General features: G+C 37.5%; 1 long non-coding RNA gene and 1 other non-coding gene across 3 annotated transcripts in view; one reads left to right on the forward strand and one right to left on the reverse strand.

Moving 5' to 3' along the window:
• Positions 1-17500, reverse strand: part of LOC123510637 — a 153167-nt gene that overhangs the window by 53377 nt on the left and 82290 nt on the right. The window contains exon 4 of one of the 2 annotated variants that reach the window (XR_006676561.1): positions 10796-12215. The exons of the other annotated variant lie outside the window; for it this stretch is intronic. This is a non-coding gene — a long non-coding RNA (uncharacterized LOC123510637). Of the gene's footprint in view, positions 1-10795; positions 12216-17500 lie in introns of those variants that run through there. 2 annotated transcript variants of the gene reach the window in all.
• Positions 3160-3241, forward strand: Trnas-aga. The gene has a single exon. It is a non-coding gene; the product is annotated as a tRNA-Ser (tRNA).

Here is a 17500-nt window from a genome sequence, read left to right on the forward strand (position 1 = left end):
AGCAGGAGTAGGAACAGGAGGAAGAGGAGGAGGAAGAGGAGGAAGAAGAGAAAGAGGAGGAGGAGGAGAAAAATAGATGCAGTGACAGATTTTCCTTACATATTCTCTCTTTTTCACTTTCTCTCTCTCTTTTTCCCTTTACTCATTTGCTTCGATACAGAGATGGAAAAGAGAACAAAATACAACGACCACTGGAAGTGAAGAGAAAAACGACACACTAAAGAGAAAAAAGGAAAGAGAAAGTGTTGAAGACAATAAACAAAAAGAAGAAGAAAAGAAATAAAAATCATTGAGAGAAGGAGATGAAAAGAAATTAGGAGGCAATAAACACAAAAATGAGGAGGAGGAGGAGGAGGAGGAGGAGGAGGAGGAGGAGGAGGAGGAGGAGGAGGAGGAGGAGGAGGAGGAGGAGGAGGAGGATCACACACATGCACACAAACTGCACACACACACACACACACACACACACACACACACACACACACACAGAGAGAGAGAGAGAGAGAGAGAGAGAGAGAGAGAGAGAGAGAGAGAGAGAGAGAGAGAGAGAGAGAGAGAGAGAGAGAGAGAGAGAGAGAGAGAGAGAGAGAGAGAGAGAAAATCATTACTAAATAAAAGATAAAAGAAATCAATTAATTTTACAGAGAGATTAGAGGAGAAAAATATAAGCTTTTTATTTTGCTAATTTGAGCGAGAAATAAACTGGAAAAGAATAGAAGCTTTATTAATCTGGCGACAGGCAAGTAAAAATTTCAACAGCTATTAAACAAACAAGTAAATGAATAAGTAAGTGAATATGTTTACCAAGTTTTGTCCCGCCAACGTTACTGCATTCTAACTACATTTTAACCCCTTCAGTACTGGGACACATTTTTACCACAGTTTTTCATATGATTAAACGATTTTATTTACATTAGGAAAGGTCTATGAAGGTAAGAGGATTGTCTCCCTTCAGTACATGACACGTTTTCATAGTCATTCTGGTCACTATTTGGTGATTTTATACAGCTTCACAAACTTATGTGGGAATTAAAATAGTGAAGACGCTGGCCGTTAATCTTCTAACTCGAAAGACCCTTCCTAATGTAAATAAAATCGTCAAATCATACCCAAACTCATGGTAGAAATGCGTCCTAGTACTGAAGGGGTTAATGGCCACAGTCTTCACTATTTTAATCTCCACATAAGTTTCTGAAGCTGTATAAAATCTCCAAATAGTAGCCAGAACGAATATGAAAACGTGTCATTGTACTGAAGGGGTTAACTCTCGCCCCTCTACGTGACGTGTTTTCCGTGAGTGACCTTACTGAGACCTTTCTTCTTATCATACAGCCACACTCACATACTATATTTTTTCTAACTTCGGACAGAAATCTGGCCAAGAAAAGCAAGTATCAAACAAAAGAGCCCCACTTAGATGCTAATCGCCGAGCAGATCAGAGAGAGGAGCTTCTAAATCCATTCTTTTCTATCTTGTAAATGGTTATAAAGATTTCAATGCTTCTAGTGCTAAGAGATTGCGAAGGAGTGAAGGAGTGAAGGGGTTTAAACAGTCACCTTTAAGTATCATACTAACTAAATGTTGCTAGATCTTTTCTTTCTAATCTAATTCTATTTTATGAATGGTTATGTGAAGATTTCATTACTTCTTTTTTATGTCAGAGGAAAAACCAGCCAAGAACAACAAAAGATTAAAAAAGAGGCCCACTTAAAATGCCAATTCCCTTAAAGGTTCATATAGAATTAGCCAAAAGTCAGGAACAAATGTCTTGCAACCTCCCTCTTAAAAGAAGATGGAAATACAGAAGCAGGCAGGGAGTTCCAGAGTTTACCAGAGAAATGTAAAAATGAGAGTACCGGTTCACTCTAGTGGTGGTGAAGGGGTTTAAACAGTCACCTTCAAGTATTATAATGGGTAAATATTGCTAAATCTTCTTTCTAATCCCTTCTTTTCTATTTTTATGAATGGTTATAAAAGGAATTTCATTACCTCTAATGTTGAGTGTTGTATATCACGGTGAAGATGTTAAACAGTCACATTCAAGCATTATACTGGCTAAATATTGCTAAATCTATTCTTTCTAATCACTTATTTTCTGTCTTATTAATGGTTATAAGGACTTCATCTAGTGGTGGGGGAGTGTTGTAGGTCTCGCTGAAGGTGTTAAACAGTCACCTTCAAGCATTGTACCAGCTAAATACAGCTAAATCTCTTCTTTCTACGGGTAATCCATTTTTTTTTTTTCTCTCTTATGAATGGTTATATAAAGATTTCATTACCTCTAGTGGGGATGTATATCTCGATGAATGGGTTAAACAGTCACATTCACATTCTAATCCCTTCTTTTATATCTTATGAATAGTTATAAGGATTTCATTGGTTCTAGTGGTGGTGAGTGTTGTATATCATGGTAAAGGGGTTTAATCTCTTCAGTAAAAGGATACATTTTCATATTTATCCTGGTTAATATTTTATACAGCTTCAGAAACATATGATAGGATTAGAATAGTGAAGACTCTGGCCATTAATCTTTTGACCTCCATAAACCCTTCTTAATGCAAATAAAATTGTTTAATCGTACCCAAAAAAAAAAAAACAGGTAAAAATGCGTCTCAGTACTGAAGTGGTACAAAGTCTCTAGTGTAAGTCTTCGGTGTTTCCAGGCATGTTTCCATGACTCCAGTGGTAGTTTATAAAATATTCTGTACTTGTACCAGGTTTTTGTTGAATATAAAAGGATTTCCGTGTGTGTTCATGATTCGTAATAGTTTCATGAAGGTTCTGCATTTTCTATTGGTTGTTTATTTAACTGTGAGTGTTTTCATGATTCTAGTGTAAGTTTCATGTGGATACTGTACAAGTGATGGGTGTTCGGTGTAGTTATAAACATTTTGAGAGGTTTTCGTGACCTATGATAATTTAGTAAAGATGATACGATTTCAATGAGTTATAGTTGACGTTATATTAGATACCAGGAACGTTTACTTGATTTTAGAGATGTTATGGTGTTTTCAGCGGTGTTCTCGTGACTTCAGTGATGGCATAACAAGGATTCTATATCATTACAGTCCAGGAAACATTCACGGGAACCCACCTAACATGCAGTCTTCGAAAGTAAACTAAACGACAAAATATTTCAAGTCACCATCACTTGTATAGCAGTGATGGCCGAGTGGTTAAGGCGTCTGACTAGAAATCAGATGGGATCTTCCCGCGTAGGTTCGAATCCTACTCACTGCGAATGATAGATGGGATTTTTTTTTTTTATCAGCAGTAGATCAAGACTAAAAATACTTGTTTAGTATTTCCTCCTACCCATAATTTTACCTATCTCTAAATACCGAAATTGAAAAATCTGGACTGGCTCATTTTTTTTTTTTTTTTTTTTTTTTTTAACCTTTTTTCAGGAGCTGCATTACAATCAAGCCTTTTCTATTATTTCTTCATTGTTTCCTCCTGCCTCGCCCCTCGCCTATTGCAAGACCAGCTAGCCGACTCAAAATCTAAAATGTGTCTTCCTTATTTTATTCTGGCACATTAATAACTCTTTTCTATCATTCCTTCGTTTCTGCAATTTCTCCCACCTCGCTTATTTGAACCGGCTACCGAAACAATTTAACCCCTTCAATACTCAGACGCATTTTTTATCTTGATTTTTGGGAATGGCTAGACGATTTTATTTGCATCTATGGAGGTCAAAAGATTAATGGCCAATCTTTACTATTTTAATCCCAACATATGTTTCTGAAGCTGTACAAAATCGCCAAGTAATAACCAGAATGGCGGCATGGTACTGAAGGGGCTAAAAACTCTGAAACTCTACTCTGATTTTGTTTCTCTTTTCTGGGAGCGGCATTATAATCAAGCCTTCCCCATTATTCTTTTCAGACTGTATATTCTCCCGCCTGTGGCCTCACCTGTTTCAAAGGATGACTAACAAGACTCACAAACTAAAATGTACCTATTTCTTATCGGTTTACAAGGAGAGTCATTATAATCAAGCCGTTTTCTGTTAAATTCTTCCTTCTTATCTCTGTTTCTCTTCCTTTTCTCTCTGTCATTTATTCAAGAGAGGAGCATCAAAACACCTCAGAAAATAATAAATAAATAAACCAGTAGACTCTCTCGGTTCTCTTGTTTATTTTCCCGCCTTTATTTCCATCTGATTTTTTTTTTTCATTATTTTCTTATGCACACTGAGCCAGCCTCGCTGTCATATATATAAACAAATAGAGAAAAGATTCCTCCTAATTTTATATTAAAAAGTTTTCGATATGCCTTTTGAACTGACACTCCAGACACCTGCGGAGAACTATACAATTGTGCCGCGGAGGAAAATCATTGTTGAGATAGAACTAAAGGGAAAAATGGTAATAAAAATGCAGGAGACTGAAACCCATAACATTGAACAGCAAAAAGGAAATACGCTCAAAAGTGTCTGAAGATCCGAATAAACACGAAATCCTTACTAAGTTAGAAGTTGAAGGAAGAGTGGTAATAAAAAGGCAGGGAGACAAACTCATAACCATGAAGAGCAAAAAAGAAAATATCCAAATATCTCTTATCCCTGTTGTGGTCAATGTTATGTTACCACGAAGAGGGCACAGAGTAACAGTGTCGTTTGTTCAGGAACTCTCTCACACTGTCTTCTCAGGGGAGTTAACGAAAACACAGCTTGGGTCTTCCTTATATTAACAATACAGTTATTTACACTAAACAAGGATAGTCTTGCACACACACACACACACACACACACACACACACACACACACACACACACACACAGTCCACAGTTCCCTGGCAAACGCCCGTGGGAGCACAACGGCCAGCTCGTGTGTTCGTCAGACTCCAACTAACGTAGCTCCGTCTTGTCAATCTCTCGTCAGCAAAAACTCACTGACACCGGTGACCGACTCATATATTAAAGAACAGTTACAAATGCATTGGTTACAATAGTTAAAGTATTACTTAATTATAAATGAAAGAAATAAAATATATGATAGTACTAAATATATGTCTATGCTGTTATAATTACATATATATAATCCAGCAACCAGAGGTTCCCACACTGAGCCTGTGGGAACGTATGCTGACTTAGCATAAGAAGTGCTTGCATATGAAAATGAAAAGATGTGCTTCTCGCTAAGATCAGCCTCGCTTCTCACGGCTGTGTGTAGAAACAAGGAAAAAATTAATTATATACAATTCATACCCTAACATCCCAATCAAAGTTAATCTAACCCAATTTAATTTAATCCAACCCAGCCTAACTTTAATTTAACCAAACCAAACTTAATCTAACCCAATCTAACCTTTCCAGAACCTAACTTAATCTAACCCAATCAAACGTAATCGAACTGAATTTAACTTAATCCAACCCAACACAACTTAAATCTAACTTAACCTAACCTAACCTAATCCAAACCTAACCTAACTCAACCCAACCAACCCCAACCCAACCCAACCTTATCCATACACTTGTCTCCTTCCACTCCTTCACTGCAACACGAAATAATTAGTAACACTGGAAGCAATACTGTCTTTACAAACACCTACAAAAAAGTTAAGTAAAAAAGGTAAAAATTAAATAAATAAATGGAAAAAAATTATAAATAGGTAAGAAGGGAAACGAAAATGTCAAGAATAAGGCAAAAAACATATAAATAAAAGTGGATAAGGAAAAACACAAGTGAATATCAAGGGAAACAAAGAAATATGGAAAGCAAATACACGAACAATCAAAGGAGGAGGAAGAGGAGGAGGAAGAGGATGAGGAAGAGAAGGAGGAAAAGTACTGGAGGAGACATTTATAGGAGAGGGGAGGGAAGGAAGAAGGAAAGAAAAATATGGAGAGGGTAGGAGCAGTGAAGAGGTGAAGAGGAAGGAACGGATAAAAGAATATAAGAAAGGAAACACCAGTGAAGAGACAGAAGAGGCAAAGGAAGAGGAATAAAACAAGAACACAAGGAAGGAGAGAAGAGCAATAAAGAGAGGAGGTAGGGAAGGAAGATTTACAACGAATATTCCTTTGGTACAACACAAGATTTTCTCAGGGTGTATCTCTCTCTCTCTCTCTCTCTCTCTCTCTCTCTCTCTCTCTCTCTCTCTCTGTACATTCCTTCTTCTTCTTCCTTCTATTGTTTCTATCTGCTAAATTTATACATCTCCCTCCTCCCCTACCAACACACAGTGAGAGAGAGAGAGAGAGAGAGAGAGAGAGAGAGAGAGAGAGAGAGAGAGAGAGAGAGAGAGAGAGAGAGAGAGAGAGAGAGAGAGAGAGAGAGGAAGTAAATGGCGTATCGTCCATTCTCTTCTCTTTAAGATGGCTTTTCTCTCTCTCTCTCTCTCTCTCTCTCTCTCTCTCTCTCTCTCTCTCTCTCTCTCTCTCTCTCTCTCTCTCTCTCTCTCTCTCTAGGCCTCCTAATTACCACTAATGTACTAACATCACGCTAATTGCACACAGTTCACACACACACACTACACACACACACACACACACACACACACACACACACACACACACACACACACACACACACACACACTCTCTCTCTCTCTCTTGCCATCTTTTTCTTTTTTTATTCCTTCACTTCAGTCTCCACTTTTATGCAGCCTTCCATTACTCTTTATCCTCCGAGCCTCGATGCTATTTCATTTAATGTTCCGTGCTATTTTTTCCTCTCTCTCTCTCTCTCTCTCTCTCTCTCTCTCTCTCTCTCTCTCTCTCTCTCTCTCTCTCTCTCTCTCTCTCTCTCTCTCGCCTACCTACCGATATCTATATCAATCTTTTTCTATTTATATCAAAACTCTCTCTCTCTTTACATCATACCTCTCCTCTCTCTCTCTCTCTCTCTCTCTCTCTCTCTCTCTCTCTCTCTCTCTCTCTCTTTCTGGGTTGACGGCTAGGTAAAAAATCACCCCAGCGTTCAAATTCACCGTTACAGTTCTGCCTTTTAATCCGTGACGCGTTTGAACGTGTATATGAAGTTATGAATGTAGTAACCTGAAGGAGTAAAAAATGTGTGAATACTGAAGAAAATGACGGTACAGGAATATGAACGCTGGGAGTAATGGTCCTATTGCAGGTTTCGTTAATTACTGGTGAAATATTATCAAGGTTAGTTAGAAAGTTGAGTTTTTAGTGAATGGAAAAGTATTGAAGGAAATGATCATAAAATACTGTACATTAAGTCGATTTTAGAGGTTAAATATATAGGAATAAGAATGTAAGAGTTAGTTTTAGAAAGAGTAACTGGTCAAACTGCAGGTCACGTTAATCACAGGTGAAATGTGAGAGAGTAAGGTTAGAAAATTGTGTTTAATGAGTGAAAAAAAAGGAATATTGAAGGAAATTATCGTAAAATGCAGCAAGTTAAGTCAATCAGAGGCGAAACTCGGAAAAATAAGAATACAAGAGTTGAGTTTCGCAAGTAAAAAAAAAAAGGTAACTAATAAAGAAACTAACAATACAGCAATATAAACGCCAATATAAAAAGTTAATTACAAGAAAAATATGACCAAATAAGAGTATAAAGGAACACAAACAAAAATCTACTTTATAAGAAAAATATGACACAAGAACAGACATGTGGAAAATGATAAACAACTCAAAACTGCAGGTAGGTTAATTACAGGTAAAATATTATGTAATTCAGTCACAAAGGCCGAGTTAAGCATTAGTTGAAAAACAAACCGTATAAACAAACATTATTAGAAACATAACAAAAAAAAGACACGCTGAGTACGATGAACTATTGAAAACTACAGGTAAATTACAGGTAAAAATATGATACAACGTTATTACTAAACATAGATACAGAGGCATAAAATGGAACGGACTCAATAGAAACATTTCATTATATAATCTTCGGTAATATTAGTTCAGGCAAGCTAGTGACACGGTAAAAAAAAATAAAAATAAAAAGATATGAAAAAGAAAAACGTGTGAAAATTAATTGGCCGTGAGCGATACATAACAAAATGTAATAAGCAATTTATAGACAAGCCTCAACAAGTATTTCTTTCATCATTTTTTTCCAGTTAAGATTAAGAAAATATAAAGTAAAAATATAAAAAAAAATTGACAGTATATAAATCCAGGCCAATAAAGTGAAAGAATAAAAGTAAATATTTTTCTTTAAATTAAAAGTATATAAATTCTGGATGAAAAAAAGAATGAAAATAAAAAAAAAATTGAAAAAAATTTGAAAGTATATAAATTAAGGATCATAAACAGCAAAGGAAATTAAGAAACGGAGAAATAACTTACCTTTTTTAATAACAAGTTGATCTAATAACCAAATAAGAAAGAGAAACGTAATAACACGTAAGACAACAATACAAGTAAGAATTAAAGATATTATGAAGCCAAGATAAAACAAAGGAAACATACAACTCTTTAATAATCGAAAAAGCAAAAAAGAAAACAATAGATAAGGTAACACAATAATAAAATATAATAGGAAAGAATATGAAAAGGAATGAAAGGAGACAAATAAGAGAAAACATGTATTTATTTAGACACACAGGTAAGCTTATTAGTAGAGAAGAAAGCGCAGGTAAGAATTGAGACACAAAGCATCACGGCACTAATTAAGAGAGAGAGAGAGAGAGAGAGAGAGAGAGAGAGAGAGAGAGAGAGAGAGAGAGAGAGAGAGAGAGAGAGAGAGAGAGAGAGAGAGAGAGAGAGAGAGAGAGAGAGAGAGAGAGAGAGAGAGAGAGAGAGAGGTAAAATAAAAAGTCACGAAATCCAGGAAGAGTAAAACAAAGTGAGGATAAAAGTTGCAGTGAGTGACGACTATTTCCAGCAACAGTAACCAGTATTGAGTTTTGCAAGGCCGTGGGTGAAGACTGCGACGCGACCAATACCTGCCTCTACCTACCGACACCTGTAGGATTACCAAGACCAGCTGATGGATAGTGTGAATAGGGTGAAACATGACTGCTACTCTCTCTCTCTCTCTCTCTCTCTCTCTCTCTCTCTCTCTCTCTCTCTCTCTAGAGGTGATGTTGTTTAGAGGCAATTATGAATCACTGGTGAATATGAGTGATAGGTGTAGTAGTAGTAGTAGTAGTAGTAGTAGTAGTAGTAGTAGTAGTAGTAGTAGTAGTAGTAGTAGTAGTAGTAGTAGTAGTAGTAGTAGTAGTAGTAGTAGTAGTAGTAGTAGTAGTAGTAGTAGTAGTAGTAGTAGTAGTAGTAGTAGTAGTAGTAGTAGTAGTAGTAGTAGAAGGTGAGCCTTTTGACAAATGGGGTGTCGTTGAATGAACTATAAAAAAAAACGAAAAGAAAAAGAAAAAAGAAAAGACGAAGAAAAAAAAACTCGATTGAATTTGTTATGTTGTTGCTTTTCATTTTCTTGCCATTTTTTTTTTTTTTTTTTGTCACACTTGCTCTGGTGGTGAAGATGAACGTGTTGTTGTTGTTGTTGTTGTTGTTGTTGTTGTTGTTGTTGTTGTTGTTGTTGTTGTTGTTATTCTTAATCTTGTTGTTGTTCTTGTTATTATTCTTGTTGTTGTTGTTATTGTTGTTGTTGTTGTTGTTATTGTTGTTGTTTTGTTGTTGCTGTTGTTGTTGTTGTTGTTGTTGTTATTGTTGTTATTGTTGTTGTTGTTGTTGTTATTAGTGTTGATGGTGGTGGTGTTCCTATTGTTCTGTTGTTCTTACTGGGATTCAAACGAAGATTCTCTCTCTCTCTCTCTCTCTCTCTCTCTCTCTCTCTCTCTCTCTCTCTCTCTCTCTCTTTTCTCACACATTTTCTTTCAATCCTTCACTCCTTTAGTTTCCTTCATCCTTCCTCCTACAATTCCTTCTTAAGCTCTTCCCTTTCCACGGCTTCTGTCAATGATCCTCTTCCTCCTCCTCCTCCTCCTCCTCCTCTTACTCCTCTTCCTCTTCCTTGAATGAAATAAATTTATCTTGTATCTCAACCTTTGATGTTAAGTGTGAATGTGTGTGTGTGTGTGTGTGTGTGAGAGAGAGAGAGAGAGAGAGAGAGAGAGAGAGAGAGAGAGAGAGAGAGAGAGAGAGAGAGAGAGAGAGAGAGAGAGAGAGAGAGAGAGAGAGAGAGAGAGAGAGTGTGTGTGTGTGTGTGTGTGTGTGTGTGTGTGTGTGTGTGTGTGTGTGTGTGTGTGTGTGTGTGTGTGTGTGTGTGTGTGTGTGTGTGGCACCATCTCATAGAAAACGGAATGAGTAAGCCTCGAGACGAGAGGGAGAGGGGAGGGAGAAGGGGAGGATGGCGCTGGGAGGGAGGGGGGGAGCTATTTTTATCTTCGTCTCCTATCACAATACACACAATCTATCATCCGCTTTGCTGTGTGTTAGCCTCTCTCTCTCTCTCTCTCTCTCTCTCTCTCTCTCTCTCTCTCTCTCTCTCTCTCTCTCTCTCTCTCTCTCTCTACATTATTTACCTTGACTGAAAATTGACACTGTGAATTCCAGGCAATCTGAGAGGCTTGTTCCGGTGTGTCACTCAGGCAGGTAAGCTTCTTCTAAAACTAAGCTTCTTCTAAAACTTGTATCATATTTCATTAACTTTTGCTTCCACTCTCCTTTACTTTTTGCTGCCTCTATTTTTTGCACTTTTTTTTTCTCTTATTGATCGGTTCAGTTGCTTGTGTGTGCTTTGTTTCGTTTTGTTTCGTTTTGTTTTTTTTGTTTTTGTTTTGCCTTGTTTAGATCTAGTTTGTAATTCCTTGATATTATTTCAGACACGTGTGGTTTTTACCTGTCCACTTACTAATCTCTTTTCAATGCTCAGTTTTTTTTTTTTTGTCATATATCATATCTAAGACTACAATTCCTTCCACTAACTTCAATTTAACCTTATTACTTTTCATTCTTTATTTTTTCCATCTTTCATACATATCTCTTCAATTTAAACTTGTTACTTTCCTATCTTTTCTTACTCTTCGATCTTTCATATCTGTTCAATTCAAACTTATTACTTTTTTTTTCCTTACTTTTTCCATCTTTCATATCAGTCCAATTCAAACTTATTTTTTATTCCTTACATTTTCGATCTTTCATATCTGTTCAATTCAAACTTACTTTTCTATCTTTCCTTACTTTTCCCATCTTTCATATCTCTTCAATTCAAATTTATTCCTTTCCTATCTTTACTTTCTTTTCTCTTCCTCCATATCTCTTTCACTACAAATTTCTCCTGTGATCTCAATTCAACTTTCTGCCTTTCCTCATTTCGTTTTCCTTTCATGTCATATAATCCTCATTCTAAATCTTAATCCTCGTGTTTTAATCCTCATTTTTTCTTTCATATCTCCATCACTACAATTTTTTCTTTATTTTTTTAACCTCTTACATTTTTCCTAATCATTTCCAATTCAAGCTTAACATTTTTCTACTTTTCTTAATATTTTTTCTCTCCTATTTCTATCACTACGGTTTTTACTCTAATTTCCTGGACATCTTATATTTTCCCTGATCATTTTCTACTGTGTTCTTCCATTCATCATTTTTTTCATGTTTCCATCACTATATTTTCCCTCTAATTCTCGTCTTTTTTTATTTTATCTTTTCTCACATTTTTTTTTCTCATATTTCCATCACTACAATTTCTACTTTAATTTCCTGAACCCTCTTACATTTTTCCCTAATCAATTTCAATTCAACCTTCACATTTTTCTATTTTTCCTAATTTTTTTTTCTTTCATATTTCCATCGTCACAATTTCTACTCTAATTTCCTGAACCGTCTTGCATTTTTCTCCCAATCATTTTCTATTATTTTTCTACCTTTCTTAATTTCTTTTTTCTATCATGTCTCCATCACCACAATTTCTCTCTCATTCTAATCCTTTTCATTTTATCTTTTCTCACATTTCTTTCATATTTCCATCACCACAATTTCTGGTCTAATTTCTTGCATTTTTTACAATCAATTTCAATTCAACATTAACATTTTTCTACTTTCCCTAATATTTTCTCTTTCATTATTTCCATCACCACAACCTCTACTCTAATTTCCTGAGCCATCTTCCATTTTCCCCCAATCATTTTCTCACGCCCCGGCATTACAATTTATTACGTTTCCATTTGCATCTATTATTATCAGCAAGGTGAGCTTCTTAAACCCAGCCGGTCCGGGTGTTGCGCTCTCCTTTGTGGCGCGGCCTGGGGATAAGACCGTGGCCTTTTATATCATTACTATTCAAATTGCTCCAAGTGCCTCAGTTCGGCCCAATTATAAACCTGTTACCTGGCGAAAGGATGGGATATAAGCCTCAATTCTTGCTTGTTTTATGGAATTATCTTAGGCCTAAAGGTTTTAAAGGGAGGAGTTTTTTCTGTCTGTCTGTTTGTTTTGTCTCTTTTTCTATCTATTTTTGTCTTCTCTCTCTCTCGTGTGTGTGTGTGTGTGTGTGTGTGTGTGTGTGTGTGTGTGTGTGTGTGTGTGTGTGTGTGTGTGTGTGTGTGTGTGTGTGTGTGTGTGTGTAAATACTCCACACGCTGTTGACATGTCCGTATAAACAAATACATAAACAAATAAACAAAACAAACACACATAAATAAGTGAATATACAAATAAAAATAGCGATGAATAAATACGTAAACACACACACACACACACACACACACACACACACACACACACACACACACACACACACACACACACACACACACACACACACACACAAAGATATGAAAAGTGAAAACAAATAAAAAAGACAGGTACATCCAGAGAGAGAGAGAGAGAGAGAGAGAGAGAGAGAGAGAGAGAGAGAGAGAGAGAGAGAGAGAGAGAAACTTTTAGCACTCTGGTACTTACTGTTCGCTATCACTAACCCTGGAAGTGCTCTCTCTCTCTCTCTCTCTCTCTCTCTCTCTCTCTCTCTCTCTCTCTCTCTCTCTCTCTCTCTCTGAAACACACGCTTTCCATTCCACGAAGCAGAATTTAATCATAGAACTAATATTTTACGGAGAAGACAAGTAAGCCATGATGAACAGACTAACAAAGAGAGATAAAGAGGAAGAGGAGAAAGAGGAATAAGTGAAAAAATTATAGTGAAAGTGAATTTTTCCCACTCTTCCTCTTTTGCAAAACTGGTGGATAGGAAAAAAAAAACTGACAGGAGAGAGATGAGGAACAGAACAAATGATAAAGGCGGTAAAAATACAAAGAGGAAAAAATAGAAAGAAAAGAGGGAAAATAAAAAGGAAACGCACTTTTTCCCCCTTTGGAAGCAACGAAACTGATAAATTAGAGAAAACGGGGATAAAATATGAGAAACACGTGATGAACAGAATAACGGAGAACAAAAGCGGAGGAAAACGGAGACGAACAAGAAGAATAGTGATGAAAGGGGGGAAAACTACCGTCAACTTGCATGTTTTCCCTCTTGAAAGCAGCGAAACTCTCAAATAAAAGAGGAAATTAATAGTTAGACTCGGAAATAGTATGTGGAAAGGGAGGAGCAAATTGGCTAGAGGAAGACAGGTTGTTAATGAAAAGGGGAGAGTGAGAGGGAGAGGGAGAGAGGGGAAGGGGATAAGGGAGAGGGGAAGGTTAAGAGAGTGAGGGTAAAAAAGCATGAGGTAAAGGACTGTGTGAGTGAGAGGTGAAGGTGAGGGGAGAGGAAGGAAGTTAAAGATGACAAGAGGTGACAGAGAGATGATTAAGGGGAGATGAGGGAAAGGAGAAGAGGAAGGGAGAGAGAAGATGAAGGAGGGGAGAAGGAGGGGAAATGAGGAAGTGGAGATAAGGGAAGGAAGAAGAAGGAGGGAAAGGGAAGAGAGATGAGGGAGGAGAGATGATAAAGGAGAGATGAGGAAGGAGAGATGAGGAAGGGGAGGAAAATGGAGAGATGAGAGAAAAGGATGGGGAGATGAGGGAAAAAAGATGAGGGAAGGGAGATGACGGAGGAGATGAGGGAAGGGAGATGAAGGAGGGGAGACGAGGGAGGGGAGATGGGGAGATGAACAGGTAGTGAAATTAAGTGAGGAGAAAAGGAAATGAAGAGGAGAGTGACTAATTCTCTCTCTCTCTCTCTCTCTCTCTCTCTCTCTCTCTCTCTGAAAGTCAGCTAGTTTGTTTTCCTGTCCGGAAAAAAAAATCCTGTCACCCTGTTAAGAGGAAAGTAGAAAGAGAAAAAACAAAAAAATCTAAAAGGAGGGTCCAGTTAACGTAAGAGGTGTCTTGACACTCCTCTTTTGAAAGAGTTTAAGTCATAGGCAGGTGGAAATACAGACACAGGTAGAGAGTTCCAGAGTTTACCAGTGTAGGGAATGAAGGAGTGAAGATACTGGTTAACTCTTGCATTAGGAAGATGGACAGAATAGGGATGAGAAGAAGTAGAGAGTCTTGTGCAGCGAGGCCGCAGGAGGGGAAGGCATGCAGTTAGCAAGTTCAGAAGAGCAGACAGCATGAAAACAGCGGTAGAAGACAGATAAAGATGCAACATTGCGGCGGTGACTTAAAGAATCAAGACAGTCAGTTAGAGGAGAAGAGTTGATAAGACGAAAAGCTTTAGATTCCACCTTGTTTAGTAAAGCTGTGTGTGGATCCCCCAGACATGAGAGCCATACTCCATACACGGGCGGATAAGGCCCTTGTACAGAGCAAGCAGCTGGGAGGGAGAGAAAATGGACGAAGACGCCATAGGACACCTAACTTCTTGGAAGCTGATTTAGCAAGAGTAGAGATGTGAAATTTCCAGTTTAGATTTTTAGTGAAGGATAGACCGAGTGTGTTTAATGTAGAGGAGAGGGAAGTTGAGTGTTATTGAAGAAGAGAGGATAGTTGTCTGGAAGGTTATGTCGAGTAGATAGTTGTAGAAATTGAGTTTTGAGGCATTGAACAAAACCAGGTTTTCTCTGCCCCAATCAGAAACAAGTGAAAGATCAGAAGTTAGGCGTCCTATAGCATCTCGCCTTGAGTCATTTAATTGTTGTTGGGTTGGGCGTCTGTTGAACGCTGTTGAATAATGCAGGTGGTATCATCAGCATAGGAGTGGATAGGGCATTGAGTCAGATTTAGGAGATCATTGATGAATAATAGAAAGAGAGTGGGTGATAGGACAGAACCCTGTGGAACACCACTGTTGATAGTTTTAGGGAAGAACAGTGACCGTCTACTACAGCAGCAATAGAACGATCGGAAAGGAAACTGGAGATGAAGGTACAGAGAGAAGGATAGAATCCGTAGGAGGGTAGTTTAGAAATTAAAGATTTGTGCCAGACTCTATCGAAGGCTTTCGATATGTCAAGGCCGACAGCAAAGGTTTCACCGAAGTCCCTAAAAGAGGATGACCAAGATTCAGTTAGGAAAGTAAGAAGATCACCAGTAGATCTGCCTTTACGGAAACCATACTGGCAATCAGAGAGAAGGTTGTGAGCTGATAGATGCCTCATTATCTTCCTATTAAGGATAGACTCAAAGGCTTTAGAAAGGCAGGAAATCAAAGCTATAGGGCGGTAGTTAGAAGGATTGGAGTGGTCACCTTTTTAGGGACAGGTTGAATGTGAGCAAACTTCCAGCAAGAAGGATAAATAGAAGTAGAGAGACACAGATGAAAGAGTTTGACCAGGCAGTGAGCGAGTTCGGAAGCACAGTTTTGAGAACAACAGGAGGGACTCCATCCGGACCGTAAGCCTTCCGAGAATCAAGGCCAGAGAGGGCCAGGAAAACGTCTTTATAAAGAATTTTAATTTTAGGGATGAAGTAGTCAGAGGGTGGAGGAGTAGGAGGAATATGCCCAGAATCATCCAAAGTTGAGTTGGTAGCAAAGGTTTGAGCGAAGAGTTCAGCTTTAGAAAAGAAGAGACAGCTGTAGAGCCATCTGGATGAAGTAAAGGAGGGAAAGACGAAGAAGTAAAGTTGTTAGAGATATTATTGGCTAGATGCCAGAAATCTCGAGAGGAGTTAGAATTGGAAAGACTTTGACATTTTCTATTGATGAAAGAGTTTTTAGTAAGTTGGAGAATAGATTTGGCATGATTACGGGCAGAAATATATAGGGCATGAGTTTCAGCAGTTGGATGGCTACGGAACCGTTTGTGAGCCGCCTCTATCATTGACAGCACGAGAACAAGCAGAGTTAAACCAAGGCTTTTTAGCTTTAGGGTTAGAGAAAGTATGAGGAATGTATAGCTCCATGCCAGAGATAATCACCTCTGTTATGCGCTCGGCACAAAGAGAAGGATCTCTGACATGAAAACAATAATCATCCCAAGGAAATCAGAATAGTACTGCCTTAGTTCCTCCCACTTAGCAGAGTTAAAATGCCAGAAGCACCTCCGCTTAGGCGGGTCCTGAGGCTGCACTGGAGTGATAGAACAGGTAACGGAAATTAGATTGTGGTCGGAGGAGCCCAACGGAGAGGAAAGTTTAACAGAGTAAGCAGAAGGGTTGGAGGTTAGGAAAAGATCAAGAATGTTGTCTTAGCCAGATATGTATGTGTGAATGCATGTATGTATATATGTATGAATGCATGTATGTATGGTGTTCCACAGATTGAAAATTAGAACGAAGGCCACGAATGTATGTATGTATGTATGTATCCATGCATGTATTGAATGAAGGAACTTACCGAGAAGACAAGCAAACAAAGATCGTAGATAAAAAATAAATGAAACACAAATGACGTGTGTGTGTGTGTGTGTGTGTGTGTGTGTGTGTGTGTGTGTGTGTGTGTGTGTGTGTGTGTGTGTGTGTGTGTGTGTGTGTGTGTGTGTGTGTGTGTTAGCCAGTCACTCAAGAGGAACACATAAGATTTAAAAGAAAAGTTCAGAACAAGTTGAAACATGACACAGAAAAATATAAAGAAAAAATTGGAGGAAAGAAAAAGAAAACAAAAAGAGGTAACGGCCGAGAGAGAGAGAGAGAGAGAGAGAGAGAGAGAGAGAGAGAGAGAGAGAGAGAGAGAGAGAGAGAGAGAGAGAGAGAGAGAAAATAAAACATAACAAGAGTAAATAGAGAATAAAAGAAAAGAAAAAAAGAAAAAGAAATGTAAAAAGAAAGATCAGGCAGAAAATAAACAAACACAAATAAACACATCGACATTACAAAGAAAACAAGAAAAAGAGAAAGAAAATAAAAACACACGAAATAAAGAGAGAAAAATAATAAAACAAGTAAGAAAGAGTTAAGAGGAAAAAAATTCAAATAGAAGACAAAAAGAAAGAGAAAAAAACATCTTTCTCTTCAATTTTACTAAACAAGAAATGAAGGACAAATAAGGAGAGAGAGAGAAAAAGAACGAAAGCAAGAAATAGAGAAGAATGAAAAAAATATATAAAAAGATGAGAAGAGAGAAAGAAAGGAAAAAAAAATCTTTCTCTTCATTTGTACTAAACAAGAAATGAAGGACAAATAAGGAGAGAGAAAAAGAACGAAAGCAAGAAGGAGGAAAGAAGGTTGAAAAATTTATAAGAAGGAAATAAAGAGAAAGAAAAAACAACATTTCTCTTTTCATTTCTACTAAACAACAAGAAATGAAGGACAAATAAGGAGAGAGAGAAAAGAACAAAAGTAAGAAAGAA

This window comes from Portunus trituberculatus, chromosome 29 (assembly GCF_017591435.1).
Source record: "Portunus trituberculatus isolate SZX2019 chromosome 29, ASM1759143v1, whole genome shotgun sequence".
Classification (NCBI taxonomy): Eukaryota; Metazoa; Arthropoda; class Malacostraca; order Decapoda; family Portunidae; genus Portunus; species Portunus trituberculatus.